This window comes from Podarcis erhardii, assembly GCF_964252035.2.
Source record: "Podarcis erhardii genome assembly, chromosome: 6".
NCBI lineage: Eukaryota > Metazoa > Chordata > Lepidosauria > Squamata > Lacertidae > Podarcis > Podarcis erhardii.
Window position 1 is genome coordinate 39,213,555 of NC_138510.1, and position 15,482 is coordinate 39,229,036.

General features: G+C 41.9%; 1 long non-coding RNA gene across 1 annotated transcript in view; it reads left to right on the forward strand.

The window, feature by feature from the left end:
* Positions 1-208: 208 nt before the first annotated feature.
* Positions 209-15,482, forward strand: part of LOC309343491 — a 77,454-nt gene continuing 62,180 nt past the window's right edge. Inside the window, exons 1-3 of the long non-coding RNA XR_014157306.1 lie at positions 209-278; positions 1,248-1,361; positions 3,357-3,437. This is a non-coding gene — a long non-coding RNA (uncharacterized lncRNA). The remainder of the gene's footprint in view (positions 279-1,247; positions 1,362-3,356; positions 3,438-15,482) is intronic.

A 15,482-nucleotide genomic window follows, 5' to 3' on the forward strand; every position in this document is an offset into this window, starting at 1 on the left:
CTTGTGCTGTTTCGGGTCAGAGGCAAAAATCGGTAGAGCAACTATAATTTTGCCCTTGTAATAGTAGGCAAGTTTCTACACACGCCCCACACCTCTTTGTCCTCCATCCAGGCAAGCAAGAAGCATTATTAGTATGAGGAGCAAGCATGACCGGGGGGGGGGGGGGGGCATGTACTGGGTGCCACAGAGGGGCCTCTGTGAAGACTATAGAATGCGGACCAGAGATTATTTGTGAAATGAAAGAACAGTCACAAAAAAGCCATCAACCAACTTGAAAGGTAAGCTAAGACCAACACAAAGCCCTGCACCTGACATGTGATAATTTCTCTTAATTTTTCTCTCCTCTTTAATAATTTTTGAATTCAGATTATTTTCTTATTAATTGATAGGGAATGGTTTGTGGGGGAAATGTGGATTTTTTAAATTTTATTTTTTGCACAGTACAAGGTTTGCTGCTCATCCCTCATCAGAACACCAGGAAAGGTGAGGTGCAACACAGCTACAGCAGCAGTGCTGGGTTGAAGGCAGCTGCCAAACATGCCATTGATGGTGCCAGGCCTGGTTATTCAGTGGGGGGGGGGGCACAGGGATAAAAGTGATTGGAATATGATAGAGAAATGAAGTAGTTGCAGGAATAGCACAGGCTCCATTTTAACTTTTACTGTTATTGATTCAAACTTGAATTATGCAAAAAACCCAAAACCATCCTGCTTTAAAACTGTGTTGTTTTAAACAAACACATGTTTAAAGGAAGAGGTCAGCATACTTCTCCACAAAAATTCAATATAGATCTCCACAGCTGCCCACTAAACACCACAAGATAAATAAGGAATTGGATTGTGCCACTTAGGCCTTTGTTTATTTTCCAAACACTAATGCACAAAAGAACACTAAATGTGGGCCCCTTGAGGTCTTGGACCCATAGGCCTTACTTTCTGAGGTAAACATTATTCTTGAGTGTATTAAGGTACATGGCAAAAGATTACATAAGCAACAAATAAGATGAAAACAGCCATTGTGTGCCAGCATTTGCTTGCATTCTGGTCAAAGGAGTACCACAACACGAACCTTTATTCCTGCTCTAAGCAACAGTCAAAAGTTAACAGCCATTCGTGAATTAGATGTCTCTTCGGGTTGAAAGGAATTGCTTCCTGCAGCAGAAATATGAGTATTACTTCTAAGCACTTGGGTTGTGCAGTACTTTATAAAGCCACATCTTCTTCCTTATATGGTTTGACTCACAACAGGCTCATCTGAGTTACTCCACAGAAAATTGGAAGAGGCATCGGTGGCCATACACATCTGAACAAGGAACTGAGTTCGTTATTATTTTATTCCACCTTTCCTCCAACAAGCTCAAGGTGATTTAATGTGTGTTATATGGCATTTAATTTACTTCCTGCTGTAGTAGGGAGAATTTTGCTACCCACCCTGTACCTCTCAGGTATGGCACAGTTCCCACTAGCTTAAACAAATAATTAAGAAACGTGAATAAGAACCTGACAGGACTAGCCAGACTGTTAGGCCAAGTAAGGTGGTCACCAAAGGCAGCCAACGTTGTAGCGCTTTTTTGGCAAAATCGCAAATTGCCAATTTTGAGCTATTTTTATGGGCTGCCATAAACAAACACACCCAGGCCACTAAATCAGCCTGCTGACATCTGCTGAATATACATGTGGGCAGAAGGCCTGCTAGTGGTATCCCTGCTTGCAGAAAGCCCAGGATTCCTTGGATCCCAGACTGTTCTCACACCTGAGGCTGACCTGCATTGGGCTCAATCTGCCTGCCCCCCCCCATCCATCATGAACATCTGGGCTTCCAATGTGGTGGGTCTGGCACACCCTTGAGTGCCAGCAGCAGTACACTGTTAGGATTGCTCTTGCTGGAGATGCCTGTCTATTCTGGGGTGAGTAAACTGTAGATGAACGCAGATCAGCATAGCTTATCAAAGAACACCCCCTTCGGTCCATGGTGGTGCTTGTTTTAAAAAAGCAACAACCATCAATTCTGTTGTTTATAAATAGGAAAAAAGGAAAGGGAAACATTCATTTTTATTTGCCTCAAAAAAATAGGAGGTGGCAAGAGGCGCAATAGAGAAAACTATGGATGAAAAAAAGGAATCTTGCGCAGTTATGTGAGATACACTAGCGAGTAGCTTTATATGTCTTTATATTGTTATTTCTAATATTAGTTTGCTGTTTCTCCATGAAAGCTGATTTATTTGAAATGTTATTACTTGAGAAACACCCTAATCTTTTTGTAATAATTCATATACTGGAGATTACAGTTTTGGAAGGCAGCCCAGCTCTGGCTCCAATCCTATTTATGGATTAAAGGATTTGAACAGCCTTGCAAACTAGATCTCCAATAGCAAGGATAATGTAAACCTGGTTCCATATAAAATGCTTTTCCTCTGCAATCGTAACCCCATTAAAGGCAGATTGTTGGAGAGCTCTGGACAAGAGGCCTTTTTCATTACAGCCTGCAAAGAGCAGGATTTTTCAGAGCCCTTATTAGGATCCCTCTCAGCCTTCTTTTGTGGTTAGCCATGGACCTGGAAGGCCATCAAGACAACTAATTACAGAAGCTTTGTGGTAAATTCTGAAAAATCTTTTGTGTGTCTTACCCCCAGGAAAAACAAAACAAAATGCCAATTGTTCCTTTGGGGAATCCCTAACAAGGAAAAATACCTCCTCAAACTGCATTTATTTTGAGCACTTGCCAGGAGATTGCAAAGGTGTAATATACTGTTGAAGATTTAGATGCTTCTAGTTAACTTCTGCACCGGGATTGTTTTCTGATAAGATCAGTTCAAGATGCTGGTTTTATAATATGAAACCAGGTCAGTGGTAGAGCATCTGCTTTGCATTCAGAAGGTCCCAGGTTCAATCCTTGGCATCTACAATCTGGGCTGGGGAAAATTTCCTGCCTGGAACTCTGGAAATCCCCTGCCAGTCAGTGCAGACATACTGAGCTATATTGACCAGTAGTCTAACTCAGTATAAGGCAGCTTCCTATGTTCATATGAATCCGTGTTTCTGACGCCAAGTGCAACTTTTGAGAGCCAGTGTGCTGTATTGGTTAGAGTGCTGGAGAAGGACCGGGGAAACCAGGGTTCAAATCCTCATTCATCCATTAAGTATACTGAGTAACCTTGAGCCAGTCACTATTTCTCAGCATAACTTACTTCACAGGACTGTTGTGAGGCAGAAATGGGGGAGAGGTGTTCATATCACCTTGAGCTTCTTGGAGAAAAGGGGGGATATAAATGCAACAAATGTAATGGTAAAAGCTTTGGCCCTGCATATGTTGGAGCCCATCTCCTTGACTCTTTTGCTGTCTTCCGTTATAATTAGGCCAAGAAAATCTTCATAATGATGATTTCATCTTCCTGTCAAGCCTGCATAATGAGATTACACAGGAAGGTCCTGTTGCAGGTACCGGTAATTGAGGGATTCTCTTTCTCTGAATACTCACCAAGTGCAATTGTTTTCTGGAAAATCTGTATTTTCTTGTTTGGGTTGAAGCTGGTGGTGGGAAACTATAAGATATATTCATGTTGTCGCCACCTAGTAGCCAAAGGGCAGATTTGTTTATTCTGAAAAGTTTAAGACAGAGCATACTTCAGGGCTCAAGCTGTTTTCTGAGATGGATGCCAGGCTGAGTCGTGTGTGAACAGAGGACAAAATAAAACCAAGTTGTCATACTGTTACAGTTATCAAATTGCTGGTATAGCCTCCATATGTTATACGAGTGCCGCTCAAAGGGGGCACTGTGCCTTTTACATTTCAAGAATGCAGTAGGTAGAAGCAAAAAGACGATACATACAATATTCTCTGGCACTGTGGTACAGTGATAGAGAATGCTGCATCTGTAAAATTTCTGCCTGCTGTGAAGGCACAGAGTTTCTGCCAGGAAAAAAGATGCTAGGATGACCGAGACTGATGCTATACATTTCAAAACATTTGACCATCTGTTGATGACATCCAGTTTGGTTTCTTGTTATGATAGAATAGTGTGTCTGTGTGAGTGCAATCATGTGAGCAAAAAGCATGCATGTGTTCTCAAACACAAATGTCCCTTTGTCCCTCTATCCCGAGCGGCTACATGCACACGGATTAATGTTTCCATCTAATAAATTAATGTTGGCGATCGTTCTTAGAAATCTCTTCAGCTAATAAACAAAATCATTGGCAGTAGGTGAGTGGATGGAGAGGGGGAAGGAATTTAGAACTGTAGCATCTGCTCCTGGTCCTGAACTTCATGTATTAATGTGCAAGCTCCATACAGACAATCAGATGACTGTGCAGACATCAAGACCCTGGAAGAACAGAGACAATCCCCATCCCTCCCCATTCACGAGCTCACTAACTATCCCAGTGTTGTGCTACACCTGTTAACCACATGTATAGTGGGAGGAGGAAGCAAAACCATGCCAACTGGCCCTGCTTCTGATATCACATTTCCTGCTGAACACCAACACTGTGATATCTCTGTTTCAGAGAACATATGTAAAGAACCTATGTGCATATAGGTGCACATGTCACAGTTCTTTTTATAATATTCCATAAAATGTGTGGATGTTGGCGGGCAGAACCAGCAAGTGTGGTCTCATTTTCTCCTCTGCGCAGCGTAAAGAGATGGAGGGGGCACGAACTGAATAGGATTGAAAGGCAACAGCAACTCTAGCAAATTTTTGGCCCATAAAATGTGTCCAGGATTAGAAGGGTCCAAGGTGCATATGCTCCTCGCAACAAATACAAGGCTGTGGGATAGACTTTGACAGAGGGAATGCTTTATTCAGGCAAAACTAGAAAAGAAATTACAGAAAGTCAAGAATAATTATGGGTCCTCCAGCAGCCAAGAAATGTTGGCATATTTTATTAAGCTCCCATATGGTGTAAAAATCTGTCTGTAAATAGAAGGTTGTGGGTTACTGTTTAAATAAAGAGGAGGGATGCTAAGACACCAGTTAAAGTTTTATATTTCAGCTTTGTAATTTCAGCTTCTGCAAGTAGGCTACAATCTATACCTCTGTAGAGAGGATATGACAGGGCCCCTGTTATTTGAGTTGTGATCATTCAAACGTTATGATGGAAAGAATCACTGACTAGGTTCCAAAACACCATGTATTTTGCATGCAGAAGCTTTTCCGTTCTCTGCTGCAGTGGCAGATCCTGCACTTTTTCCAACCAAGCCCCTGAAAGATTGGGGGCACCATGGGGCAAAAGTCGCTTTCACTGGACAGCACAAATAAGCTACCACCATTACTCAGTATCTGCACTGAAACACTTTGGATTGCACTCGTCTTTGCTACCTATGTAATTCTGATCAGGCTGTCAAGATGATGAGTTCATAGACTGATTTAAAGTATCCTGAATGGGTCATTCGGTGAAGAATATACTGCCCAGAGGCTTGTGGTTGGAGCCCGTCTCTTGATTGGAGCCTATCCTCCCATGCTGTTTTTAAAAGATATATTATACAGAAGAACATATGAGATATACAGTGATAAATGAGTTTGCCTCCATTGCCAGAACTGGACATAGACTACCACTTTGTGCCAAATGGGCTCTGGCGAATGTGAGAGAGCTTACTCTGCCGTTAATGCATCACCATGACTTACAAGCAGAAAATTCTTCATTTTATTCCTCCTTTGTATTTCAAATGCACCCAAACACTACGGCAGACAAAATGATTCTGTTAATGCTCCCTAAATGCGTCTGTAATCATTCATGCCGTCTTTTGATGCAGCCATGTTCTGGCTGACAGCCCAAATGTTTAATGGAGTCTCAGATGGAGCTTTGATGGGCATTTGCATGACTTAGGATGTTTCTGAATGTAAACAGAACCAGCATGGTATCCCTACTTGCACATGCACATGACCCCAGGAAAGAAATCCTAATTTCACTTCTTCTCTGAGTAAGGGGGCTCTTAAACTTAGGCAGGGGGTGGGCTCTTAAACTTAGCCAGATGGATTCTGTTTCCAAGCATTTTTTTTTCTGTCTGTCTAACCAGGGGGAAGGTGGGTGGAAGCAACCTTTCCAAGACTTAGTGAACACTTACACACACGGCAGGGGGTTCTCTAATCACTGCGCTGTGCAATACAGCAAAAGGCAATTGATCTAGCTTGCAATTAGATGCTTTTCAAAATATCTTGTATGCTTATTAGAATGACGATGAAGGACAAAAAGGGTGAAAGTTATTCCTGTGCAAAAGACAAAGCTGATGCTCTGTTGATCTTTCCAGTTCACCATGCAAAACTTCATTCTGGGTGTTCCTTGTTCATGCCAGTGAGTAAAACAAATGTTGTGTTTGTTCAGTTTGGAAGAACATGGGTTCCATTTACCTCAGCAATGCATAGTCCCCCAATGAGTGCTGAGAAAGAAAAATCATTCCCATCCTGTCTCCAAAATCAGATTTATTTTAATATGTTTTGAATATTTAGATCCTACCCTTCAACAGGATTCTCAATGTATCTGATTATTAGTGTCCTGTTTGAAATACAAAATGCAGCATGCCAATAATACAACATAGAAAATACAAGATACAAATATAGCTGGTAAAAATGCAGCTGCTGCCTAAAACCCCACTTTGCAGTTAAAAATGATTTAAGCTGAACAAACAAGTAAATGAAGAAGCCTGGGCAAATCTGGAGCAGCTTTTGGGGTGGTACAGGGCACACATTGAGCAGAGGAGAAGGGGGGGGTTCTGTTGCGCCAGGGAAAGTTGTTCTACAGAACATCATGGAAGAATGGATGGGATGTCACAAGGGGAGTTCAATGTAATGTCTGTAAAAAAATTAAAATTCAATAAATCAAATAATTAAGAAAGGGGGGGAGTTGTTCTAGTTGTGCAATAATTTAGTTATTACCCCTTAAATTTGGCTGAGTAGCATACTGGCAGCCAGTGCAGGTCTTTCAGCAGAAGTGTTATATGCAATCTATGGCCCATGCCAGACAACAATCGTGCTGCTGCATTCTGCACTAGCTGCCCATTGACCAAGATGCTGACTATATATAACAAACTATTATGAAATAAAGGGATACAGTGTATAGCAAGCAGAGAAGAGCCTTCTGTATAAGAATGAAGAGGGCACAAGTGCAGCAGTCCTGTGTGTGAGAGGAGGGATGTAATAATGGCACAAATGTGCCCACTTTTATCTGTAAAATGTTGAAGGGATATGTAACCTGAGAGAATCACACTATATTTTCACTGGCTTCTTTTTGTCCCCAAATTAAAATTCCTCTATTTAATTAAGCTGCAACAGAATTACACACTACATGTGGTTCTGTGGCTCTTTCCCCATCCCCACTGGCTCTGGGAGGCTGAAACCTTAAGCAGAAGACTGGATAGGGGATCTCCAGAAAAGGAGAAAGTGTGCTGCACAACCCACTTCAGGAAATGATTATAGCTCAGTGGTAGAGCACATGCTTTGATTTATTTTATTTTATTTTACTTATTCATTTAGTATATTTATGAGATGCCTCATAAAATCAATTCTCTAAGCATTGTACAAATAAAAGGAGAACAAAAACAATAAAACCACAATAAACCTAAGAGAATGTCATCAGAAAACCCAAAAACCAAATGTAAAACTAAAACAGTTACCAAATACATAAATATTAACTTCACCAATGGATACCACAGGGACTTAAAAGGCCTGGTAAAACATAAAAGTCTTAACCTGATGTTGCAAAGACAGCAATGTGGGCACCATACAGGCCTCCCCCCCAAAAATTTCATAGCCAGGGAGCTGCCACTGAAAAGGCCCTTTTCTCTCATGAATGCAAACTGGCCATGTTAAACTTGGTATAAGAAAGTTGCCTGTATTCCTCAACCCTTTCCTGCCAGCCACTTAAAACTCATCCACTCAAAATCATACCTCAGCTAATTTCCTATCCATGGGCAAGAGATGAAAATATGGATTATTAATCTTTTCCTATGTGTGAAGAAAAGCTGCTGTAAGGTGGTATGATGTTGAGTGGACCTTGTCCGGTAAGAAAAGTATTAAGTAGCTTGTCTGCCAGCCCTACCTCACCCACTCTGTCTCTCCTCCTCTTCTTCCTTCTAGCCCACTACCACATGACTAGCCTCTCCTTTGCCCCTAATTGGAGACAATTTTTTGGAATTAAATAATTCCCATCTTCAAAAACAGCATTATATGTTCAGTATCAATGGTAATCCTATTGCGTATATTCAGTTTCCGATATCTATGACCACAGAATCATCTGTAATGGATTCAGAAATAGATCAGAATACCAAATTTGTATTAATGTTAATGGGCTATTTTTCAAATTAGTTTTATATCATACAAACCCTATTATTGTGGGCTGTTCACCTGTTCTTGCCCGGCACTACATAGCTGTAACAATGAAACATGATGCCTTGGACAAAGCTCATACAAAGGGAGGCTTTCAATTGAGAAACGTTTGATCTGTGCATGCCATTCTTGCAACAACCCCCCACTAAACTCCAATCTCTAAAATGAATACATTTGGTGGAATCATTTGCTTGAATTTGCAGGGAACCTGAGGGTCAAACTAGACAGGAAAGATCCATCCACGTGTATTGTGGGGCTTCCTCCATGTATAAAGCAAGATGGGGGGGGGGTGAAAAAGCCTTCACAAGTGAGCCTTCCCAGAATTATTGTTCCATGTTCTGTTGCTTCAAGTATTTTGCTGCCGAGCTTGGCTTCCTTTTGGTATCTCAGCTGGGTTAAGAACAATAGGTGATAGGCAGCTAACCTGTCCTGTTTCCCAAGGATTTCCACTTATGCAATGGGACTTCCTCCCTCTCCTCCACCCCACTGTGCCTTCCCGGCATCCTCCCCAAAACTGCTCCAGTGCACTGACCCCAGAACAGGTTTAAGGAGTCCTATTGTGCAAGCAGAAATCCTTCCACTGATATGAGGATTGCGTAGTAATACTTTGGATACAGCCCTGGTTGCCTGGGGCAATGAAGCAAAAGTAGGAGTGGTCTCTCCCTTTGCCTGTTTTCATGTTAAAATAAAGCCCTCTCCTTGCTTTATATGTCAACACAGAAGGTACATGAGCAATAAACATGGCTGTATTGCCACATTGACTTTGGTCCTGAAATAATAACCATTGATAGTGGTAAACTATATATATCACTGGTTCCTCAAAAGCCACCTAATGTCTCATTAGGACTAAATGAACTGTGTATTGCAGCCTCAAGTGGCTAATTGAGCCCTTTAAATGTCAAGAAAGGAAAATACCATCTTATAAAGATCTATCCAATCTTTTTGCTTATGTGGCTTAAAATAATGCACGGCAAAACCAAAGCAGATACCATTACAAACTGTCCTGCACAAGTTGTTCTCCTCTAAACTCAATTCACACATTCAGAAGCTTTCCCCCTTGTGCTTTATGGTACAGTGGTACCTCGGGATGTGAACGGGATCCGTTCCGGAGCCCTGTTCGCATCCTGAATGCAACGTAAGCTGCGACGGCGCATCTGTGCGTGCACGGGTCGCGTTTTGCCGCTTCCGTGCATGCGCATGACGTCATTTTGAACGTCTGTGCATGCGCGAGCGACGAAACCCAGAAGTAACGTGCTCCGTTACTTCCGGGTTGCCGCGGATATCAACTTGAACGTGCTCAACCCGAAGCACATTCAACCCGAGTTATGACTGTATTTAATCTAGGATAGGGGTCTCTAGCATGGCAACAACCATTACCTCCTATGGTGCTTGTGAAAGGTCTCATTAAATACCCCTTAAAAATCTACAATTACCATCTTCTGGTATTCCTGTCTGCATAGGGGAGGAGCCAGGGGTGACTCTATTGTGAGACAAAATGAGGTAATTGCCTTGGGTGGTGGGGGTGGCATATTTGCAGGCCCAGACACCCTCCCACCACTTCCTTGCAGCACCAGCCCAAGCAGTTATCCAAGTGCCAGCTATCCAGATGGGACATGACTCCCTTGAGCCTTCCACTCTCTGCCACTGCCATAGCCTCTGTTTTCTCACCTCCCATCCCTTGTTCGTTGTTTTGCTGCTGAGTGCTGGCCACATCTTGAACTCCAGCTCTTGCTCTGAGAAGAGGCTGAAGATATTCTAGAGGAAGGCATTCTGGGCAAAGTGGCCTACGAGATTGCCTGCCCTACCATATCTAAAAATTCTCTTTTGAATTTAGTTAAATATTTAAAGCTACTAAAGTAACTTTAAATTAGGATTGGGTTGCAAAGCGTATTTAAAAGCATCATGGATCACATTTAGTGGCAAACTGCAGGGAACTGCTAGATCCAAAAGTTGTGACCTTCAATCATTGTTGCCTAAGTGTACTTAAACTGTTCTGGGACCTTGTGGTGGGTAAGAAACATCCTCATCATCATATTGTGTATTCTTTAAAGAAAATTCAATGGTTATATATTTTGTAAGTATAGTGGATAGGCCTGTGGTAATTTCGCTAGTGGAGGTGTGGAATCAGTCCACTTTCAGCAGCTTATTTTGCCTGGTTTTTTAAAATACAAAACAAAACAGAAAGTTGGTATGTTCTGTCTCTTGAATAAGTGTGGAGAGTAGTGTTCTACAGAGATTCTGTCTTGGCAGATTGGAAATCATAAAGCCATTCTTTGTAGTGTCTACAGAGGAATCACAGGCCGATCTTGATAAATAAAATGTGACATTCATAACACACCAAAAGAAAAGAAAGATAAAGGATAAGAGCCGTAACATCATTGCTTTAAAAAGCATGGTGATAAATAAGGGATATTATAATTCAGAGTCACTTGTTGGGGAGGGGGATATAATATTGTCTGAGAAAAAAGATGGATCATCCTGACAGTAAAATAATGGCTATTGGATGAGATGTTCAGTAGCATAGCAGAAAATCAGTGTTAAAAAAGACAACATCCAGATAGGCACAGTACTGTACAGTTAGTATCCTGTTCGTGTATTGAAAAAAAGTGGATCACAAAGAAGGAGGAGATAAATGGGCAGAATGAGATGCTGAGCCTGGGTACAAATGTGTTTTTCCGTTCACCTCCAAGATAGGCATGTAGTGTAGAAGGTTATGGGTTGTGGTATGCCTGTGTAAAGTTTTTTTAAAAATACATTTATGTATACATATCACATGTGTTAATTCCTCTTTAAAAAAATGATTTTTTACAAGCAGTTGTAAAACTGATGTAGACCTGGTTTGTATGTGTTCATTCCTTGGTTCCAAATGATGACATGGACACTAACCAATAGGTGTCACCAACAGCCATACACTCCATTGTTGAGTTATGCCACTCTTCAGCTCCCATTTGAGAAGATGGATTGGATCTCCCCAGGTTCAGCCTGAAGAATAACAGAAACCAGCAAAACTGGTTTTAGCAGAAACCGTCATGCAATGTGAGGCGGGGGGGGGGGACTATTGTGTTGAGGATAACGAGGGCACTGGCACACAGATTTCTACATTATTTAGAATCATAGAACCATAGAGCTGGAGGGACTTTGCAGGTCACATAATCCAACCCCCCTACTCAGTGCAGGGTCTGCATTTCAAATTGCAACCACAGCATCCCTGACAGGTGGACATAAATCCTAGGGAAAACGTAATGAAGTGGCAAGACTGCATATGAGATAATGGCAATTCCCCCCAACCCCAACCCCCCAATACTACAAAACATTATTTCATCTCCCCAGATTTCATATCCAAGGAGCAGTCCATGGCAGGATTTATTGGTCCAACGACATGTGTATGGTTTGATGACAATATCAAACAACACTTGCCTTACTCTTCTATAGAGGAAAAATGCTTATATTTGACATCTACTTGTAATGTCTTGCAGTTTGCACTCATTTCAGAGACTGGAGAGCTGGGTGGGTGTGAAGGTCAGAAGGTGGTGCTACAAGAACAGAGGAGTCCATCTGGCAGTGAGAGTGGGACAATGTGATGTGTGAAGCTGCTCAATGATTTGATTGGCAGGCAGGGCTGTGGCTCCACCTGGTCCGGCTGTCTAGCAGCAAAGCCATCCCAGGAATGCCATTGCCTCTTCCATTCTGAGCACTGGGAGTCACGGAAATTTCTCTCTGTAAAGCTTCTGTGAAACTGCTAATGGATGTAGACAAAGCCAGCTTCTGACGACTTGGACTTCACTTACCAGTTGGTCTCTTTCATTATCAAACAAAAACCCGCTCAACCATCAAAGTTATGCCAGTTGGGCAGTAGGGATTGTGGGGGAAGGGGGGAGAGAAAGCTTCTTCCAACAAACTCTAAACAAATCCCTTTATTGGGGTGGGGGTGGGATTCTCAGCTGCCCACACAGTTGGCCCAACAAAAAATCTGTTTCTCACCAGCCTGAGGATAGCTACTGCATGTGTTGGTAATACCTCTTTATAGTAAAGGGAAGAAAGCTGAAACTACTACAGTAGTTATTTGGTCTAGGATAGTCAATATTTCAGCATGCCGCCATTAGCAGTTTTGCAAGCATTTTAGCACACATCCAAACTGCAGAAACAGGGTTGTTACTATTAAAAAAAGAAGACTATATTAAATATATGCCTTTTGCCCTTTATATGTTCTTAGGTTTTCCAGTCCTACCTAGTCCTACCACAGGCCCATAGGAAGCCCATACACAGGATATGAAGGTGACTAAGGACTTCCTTTAGTTATCAGGTTGGATACTGTGAGAACATGATTTTGGTCTGATCCAGCCTGGTCTTATTATGTTGTTATGAGGGCATAGTTCCCTCCTGTTCTTTTATCCATAGCAACTGGTATTCACAAGCATCCTGACACTGATCCTACAGCTAACATAAAGTCATCACTATTAGCCATTGATAGCAATATTGTTCATTAATGTTTCTAATTCTGTTTAAAAAGCCATCTGACCTAGTGGCCATCATCACATCTTGTGGCATGAATTCCACAAGTTAACTATGCACTATGTGAAGGAGTAATTGCTTTTGCCTGTCCTGAGCCTCCCACAATTCAGCTTCAAATGATGAATTGTTCTAGAGCTATATTATTATTTCATTGTGAATTTAAATGGTTTTTAACTGCCCTGAGTGGTATACGGGCACCAGAAGGGTCTGCAGATTGCAGATCATGGATGAGATGATTTGGAGAATGGAAGGAAGGAGAAACTCCTCAACCATCTCAAAAGTAAGATAAGTGCAACCCCACCCACGAGAATTTCATCAGCATTTTCTTTTCCCTTTGATAATTTCAAATGAAATTTCTTTTTTCACTTATTGATTGAGAATGGTCAAAATAATGTGGGAGAAATTTTCAACACAGCAGTACTTCCAATTTGATGTCTCAAATTGACAATGACATTCTGGAAACATTAAGTACAAGCATCTTCTAAGTCTGATGGTTCATATAATAGCTATTGCTGACTCCAAGAATAGCTAAAATGATGTGATATTTTGCAGTGTGATCAAGAAGACATTGACAGCGTGGGTTTCTTGTCATCTCTAAATTGGACAGTAGTGAAAACTGTGCCTCTGGGTATCCTACTGAGCCCAGGGGTGGGAACCAAAGACAGAAACAATGTTCTTTTGCAGAGTCACCCCCACCCCACAAATAATAGAGTTATAGAATCAAAGAGTTGGAAGAGCCTGTTTAGTCCAACTGTGCCAATACAGGAAATCAACTACTTGTTCAGTGGTAGAGCATCTACTTTCCATGCAGAAGGTCCCAGGTTCCATCTCCAAGATCTCCAGGTAGGACAGAGAGAGTCCTGTCTGAAAATCTGGAGACACCCTGCCAGTCAGTATAGAAGATGACACTGAGCTAGATGGACCAATGGTCTGACTAAGTTTAAGACGGTTTTCTATGTTTCTATCCAACTTCTTCTTAAAAACCTTTAATTAAGGAGGGATCACCACCATGTGAAGGAATCTATTCCACTACTGAGCAGCTCATGCCATCAGGAAGACCATCCTGATACTTAGTCTAACTGGTTTTTCATGTCATTCAGGCTCAACCCTCTGGAGCAACAGGAAACAAATTTGCTCCATCATATTTGTGGCAACCCTTCAGATATAACCTCTTAAACATCATCTTCACACCCACCAACTTCAGTTTTTCCTCAATGGATTAGGGATCTGTGGACTCAACTCTGAAATTCAACTGTGATTCACTTGGGTTGCCACCTCATATCAGAACATGCATGGAGAAGACAAAATAAAAAAATTCCTTCCAGTAGCACCTTAAAGACCAACTGAGTTAGCTCTAGGTATGAGCTTTCGTGTGCATGCACACTTCTTCAGATACACGGAGCATTCAGATGCATGGAGAAGCTAGAAGAAAAGTAGGCTAGCTTAGAGCCCATCTTCATGCTGATCATAGAAAAAGTGGGAGGAGGATGAATGTGCTCTGGTGTTCCCAGTACATATCAGAACAGCCTGCTAGATCAGGCCAATGGCCCATCTAGTCCAACATCTCACCAGATGTCTGTGGGAAACCCACAAACAAGAGCCCTGCACAAGAGCATTTTCTCCTCCTGCAGTTTCCAGCAACTAGTGGAGGCAGAGCATAGCCACCATGACTAGTGATAGCTTTAACCACTATGAATTTGTCTAATGCTCTTTTAAAGTCATTCAAGTTGGTGGCCACTTCTGCCTTCTGTGGGACCAAGTTCCATTGTTTAACTATGCTCTGTGTGATAAGGTACTTTTTATCAGGGTAGGGAACATTTTTTCAGGGCCACTTTCCTCCATGGACAATATTTTATGCTGCTTCTAATGTTTTCATATTGCTGCACACCACCCTGATATTTCATGAGCTGGTGTTAAATAAATACTTTTATGAGTAGATAGATATAGCTAGAACAGACAAACAGACTTTGCAGGGACTGTATGCCAGTGGTGGGTCAGGTAATGAATGTGGCTCTCATCTTAGTACAGCAGACCACAGTCCAGCCACCCAAAAGTCATCTACAAGTTATTTTCTCCAACCAGGCATGCTAGAGATGCTATTACAGTTCATTGACACATTCCAATTAGGGGGAAGAAAAAAAAAACCTGGATGAAGAGGATAAAACAGGTCCACATAGAGGTGTGGTCTGGGGAGTGAGGGTGTGACTTGGGGTAGAGGCATGCCATGGGGAGAGTCCTGAGGCCCAGAGAGAGAGAGCTAGAGAGCCTAATTTGGCCCTTAGGTCTGAGGTTCTTGAGTGACACCAGTGCTATTTTTGTAGAAAAAGAGGTGCCAGAACTCACCATGAATGGCTCCCTTGTTCTCTTAAGATTGCAATGGCACCCACCTCAGAGGTGTTGGAACTGAGTTCCGGCAAGTTCTGGCTGAAAAAAAGCCCTGAGCGACACCATCAGTTACATCACAGTTTTTAAAGGAAAACATCAGAGACTCAGCACCTGCCACTTGTATTACACAGCAGGATTTGCAGCAGGAGAGTATAAGAGTTTATGAATGGATTTGCTGCCTAATGCATTCTCACATGAAATGACAATCTTTAAAAAAAACCATTTAAAATCCCACAATGCAATCCAGTCTTCAGTTGGCTGGGGG